Below are 5208 nucleotides of genomic sequence, written 5' to 3'. Positions count from 1 at the left end.
ATGAAGTGTTTAGTGTTTTCAAAAAGTTTGTGACACTTGTGGAGAATCAGAGTGGCAAGAAGCTTAACTGCTTACGCACTGACAATGGTGGAGAGTATGTTTCAAAGGCCTTTCAGGACTTTTGTGAGTCAAAAGGTATAAAACGTGAACTTACTGCTCCTTACAATCCTCCTCAAAATGGTGTTGCTGAGAGGATGAATAGGACCATACAAGAGAAGGTCAGAAGTATGTTGTCTAATGCACAACTGCCAAATGGGTTTTGGGCTAAAGCTGTATCAACAACTGTTCATCTTGTAAATAGATCTCCTAGCAAGGTTTTGCAGAAGGATTCAGTGCCAGAGATGTTATGGTCAGGCAAAATTCCCTCATACAAGCATCTCAGAGTCTTTGGCTGTGAGGCTTATACTCACGTTCCAAAGGAATTTAGGAACAAACTTGAGCCAAAGAGTAGAAAGTGCATCTTTCTAGGCTATGGTAATTCTGGTGAGATGGGGTAGTGACTTTGGGATCCCGAATCCAGAAAGGTTGTCCGCAGCAATGATGTTCACTTTAATGAATCCAAATATCATTCTAAAGCAGAGAGGGTTGAGGAGATTAGAAGAGTTGTCTTCCAAGAAGATGGACCTGCACGTGCAAGACAAAATTTCAGGGCTCAAGAGGAGCAAGGACATGATAGAGTGGAACCACAGGTTGTGGCTGAGCCTGAGCCACCTATTGTGCGTAGATCTGGACGTGTCACGCGACCTCCTGATAGGTTTGTTCCATCTATGAACTATCTCATGTTTACTGATTGCAATGAGCCTTCATGTTACAAGGAAGCAATGAAAATGAAGGACTCCGGGAATTGGCAATTGGCCATGCAATCAGAGATGACAGCTCTGCATAAAAACCAGACATGGAAGCTAGTTAAATTACCACAGGGCAAAAAGGCTCTACCCCGTAAATGGGTTTACAGGTATAAGATCACCGCCCATGATAGTCAGCCAAAGTACAAAGCAAGGCTTGTTCCCAAGGGCTTTAAGCAAGAACAAGGCATTGACTTTGATGAAGTCTTCTCTCCGGTGGTCAAGATGACTACATTGAGATGCTTTCTTGCATTGGTTTCCATATTAGATTTGGTGTTGCACCAAATGGATGTCAAGACAACGTTCTTGCATGGTGATTTAGATGTGGAAATTTACATGCAGCAGCTAGAAGGGTTTGTTGAGAAAGGCAAGGAAGATTGGGTATGCCAGTTGTTAAAGAGTCTTTATGGCTTAAAACAATCACCGAGGGCATGGTACCATAAATTCCACAAGTTTATGCTTTCTCAAGGCTACAAACGTAGTGAGTTCGATCACTGTCTATATACAAAGAAGGCTAAGGATGGCAGTTGGCTGATCCTTATTTTGTATGTGGATGACATGTTGATTGCTGGCAAGCACTTGGAAGAAATTTCAGCTTTGAAGTCAAAGATGGCAAAATCGTTTGACATGAAAGACATGGGTGAGGCAAGTCATATCCTTGGTATGCGCATTGAGAGAGACAGATCAAAGAAGTTGATTTGGTTATCTCAAACAGAGTATATTGACAAGGTTTTGCAACGTTTCAATATGGAGAAGGGAAAGGCACTGAGTGTTCCATTGCCACCATATGTGAAACTTAGCAAACAAGATTTTCCCGTGTCCGAGGAAGAACAGGCTGAAATGGATAAGATTCCATATGCGTCTGCAGTGGGTAGTTTGATGTATGCAATGATTGCTACTCGCCGAGAGATTGCATTTGCAGTGGGAGTAGTAAGTCGATACATGTCAAACCCAGGCAAGAAACATTGGGAGGCAGTGAAAGGAATATTGAGATACCTGAAAGCTACAAAGAGTATGCGTATATGCTATGGGAGTCAGGAGCTAAGTGTAAAGGGTTTTACAGACTCAGATTATGCAGGTGACTTAGACAACCGAAGGTCTACGTCAGCGTATGTCTTTACATTGGTTGGTGGAGCAGTATCATGGCGTTCTAGATTACAAGATTGTGTTACTCAGTCTACTACAGAGGCTGAATATGTTGCAGCATCAGAGGCATGCAAAGAATCAATTTGGCTTAATCGACTAGTAACAGATTTGGGAATCAAAGAAGAGATGCCTGTGTTATATTGTGATAGTCAAAGTGCTATACAATTGGCTCGCAATCCAGTTTATCACTCAAATACAAAGCATGTGGATGTGAAGTATCATTTCATCAGGAAAATGCTCGAGGATAAGCAACTTCATCTTGTCAAAGTTCACACCACAGAAAATCCTGCTGATCTACTTACAAAAGGACTTCCCTCAGAGAGATTTGCGCATTTTCGCAAGCAGTTAGGTGTAGGGTAGTACATCACTTCTCTACATCTCTTGTATATTAGCTTGTATAGTAGCTTCTATCACACTTAAAGTACCACATTGGACTTTAAGTGGGAGGTTGTTGGGGTATAAAGCCCAATGTGGTCGCCCAGGTAAGTAGGCGGGCCACCAGGTATGTACACATATTCTTTTGTAAAAACCTAATAAGAACTCACTATGCTCTACACATTACAGTAGAGCGAGTTCACCATATCGTCGTGCTCTTCTTCTCGCACTCTCTCTCGCGTCGCACTTCCGCTCGTACTCCTTCACTTCTTCATTTGAGGAGAGTGTAGATTGCTGCTTATCCTTGCCAGCCACACCAGGATACAGGTTTGACAAATCAAGTAAGTCCTCTTCTTCTTTGTATACTAATTCATTGTCTTCACGGTGTATGGGTAGGAAGAAAATGTCAGAGAAGATGCAGAAAACTATACAAGAAACCCAAGCCCTTATTGTTTTTGCAAAGCAACTCTTTCGCTTATTCCTAATAGTAAAATATAGAGATATGTGTTTACTGAGCAAGCCGAGGCCTTACTTAGACTGTGGGATTTGCTTGTGGTTGTGCAAGCCACAAGAATAGAGTTTGACACATCTATTATAGGGCAAGTTCTGGATTCCTTCGATGCCAAAGACAGAAGTGCTATGGTCTATGGTAGGAAAGTGTCTGTCACTCCAGAAAATATTTATTTTGTATTCAAAATGACAAATGGGCCAAAGCCATCTGTGGCAACTATAGAGCAAATCAGTGCAGCCTTGAAAGAAGTTGATGTTGCCAAAAAGAAATAAAAAGCTAGTGCGTGAGGGGTTCCAATAGCAAGTCTGGACATTTTTGCTGCTTAGCGCTTTGTAGCTGAAGCTGTGAGTCTTAAAAACACTTATGTATCAGAGAAACTGTTTGCTATGCTCCTAGCAAAAATATTGGACTCTATAGTTTCTATCAATCTCTATCAGATACTGTCACATAATGTGCTTCATCAGACTGCCAAATTGAAGTCTCAAAATGTTTTCAAAGCTTGGTATGTTTGGAAGTTTCTTTATTGGGCAACTGCTCCAGACGCCCATGCCCAGGTAAGAATGGGCTGGAGCATGAAGCCATTTCTAGTCACCAGCAATGCGGATTTATCGTCAAAAAAAGAATCCTCAAAAAACCAGTTAGCTCTCGCACTGGAAAAAAGAGAAAGGCCACACAAGAGGAAGCTAGCAGTTCTAAAAGACCAAGAACGACACTGAGCAAAAGCACTGCTCTTTTTAAGCAGTTAGAAAGTCAGATCCAAATAGTGTCTGCTGAAGACTCCAGCCAGGACTCGAGCCAGCCAGACTAAACAACCTCTCGTCCAGACCACTAGCAGAATTAGCCAGTCTCAACAGGGAAAATTTCAGAAACCACCAATACACAACAAGACCAATCAGATAGGACCAATGCTGAGCAGCTAGTGAATCAAATTGATAAGGGAAAAGGACCAGCACCTTCAAGTCCACTTGGAAAGGTTTCCATCCCTTATAGTGAAGGGGCCCTGCATTTAACTAAGAAGGATAGGTTACAATAGCTGGAGACTCATCCTCTTAAAGGACGTCTACTTGTGCATAGATTTGATTATACTACATTACCATATATGGATCCTATGACACGGTTTATGAGCCAACTATCTGTGACCGAGCCACAGTGAAGGATGGTTGTTTTGTACTTATTCATTCATCTTGGAACACTATTGTGAATGACATAGGACAAATGTTGGATGCTTCAAAGCAAATTAAAAAATTGCAGCAGGAGAGAGGAGCCCAGACCTTGCGCCACAGTATCATTGAAACTCAGTCGGACAGGACCATTCAACAATTAGAAAGTAAGTTATCCAAGGTGGAGTCTGAGATACAGACCCTGAGGGAAGAAAAAGAATAAGCTAAAAGAGATGTGGACAGATTTGAAACTCTGTTGAGAATGAAGCGAGTTGATTTTAACTCATCGCTCACTAGTCATACTGCTCTAAAAGCCACATTAACGGAAAGATATATCTGTAATAATCTGGCTGAGATGTTAAACCCAGAAGGGAATATTGTTTTCAATATGGATAATTTGAGGACTCTCATGGAAACAATGCAGAGTGATTTGTAAGACAAACTCTCTGAATATAACAATGCTTTGGAAAATCAAGCTATCCTTGATTATATTGAATAGTAGAAACAACCTTGAGGAGGATGATGATAAGGCAACAGAAGAGGAAGAGAAGGAGGATGAATCAGAAGAAGGGCATGATGCTGATGACTCTCCTCCATCTCCATCTCCAGGACCTGTTAGTGGTGGAGTGGGGGCTACAGGAGGGAATCATTCAAAGATAGACCAGTCGGACCAGCATGAAGGCCAGCAGTCGAATGATCAGCAGGGGGGAGATCCACAACCCAACAACGCTGGGAATTCACCAATACACCAGTCACATCACAATATGGATGATAAGGGAAAGGCAAAGCTGTGAATTAGATTCCAAAAGGTGATGAGCGATATTCATTATATCTCATCACACTGAACAAGAGATTAAGACATCAGTAAGCTCCTATAACCAGAATGTATCTGGAGGATGATGATCTTATCACTGATCTGGAGCTTTCAACGACTATATGTTGGTGCTAGGGAAATGGTTCAACATTGGAAATCATCTACTTTCCATGATCAGGACGTGTGCCAATTGCCTGAGCATCCTAGCACAATACAATTGCTAGAGAGAGTGTGTGGATGGATACAAACTGCTGATGAGAAGTTAGCTAATCCACATTAGCAGCGACATTCTACTGCAGATTGTCATTCCCTAGCCATCGAATTAGATCTCCTTCTGGGGAATAGGTCGACATACAA

The sequence above is a fragment of the Adiantum capillus-veneris genome, chromosome 8, assembly GCF_014529385.1.
Source record: "Adiantum capillus-veneris isolate H3 chromosome 8, ASM1452938v2, whole genome shotgun sequence".
Lineage (NCBI taxonomy): Eukaryota > Viridiplantae > Streptophyta > Polypodiopsida > Polypodiales > Pteridaceae > Adiantum > Adiantum capillus-veneris.
This window is presented reverse-complemented; position numbering follows the sequence as displayed.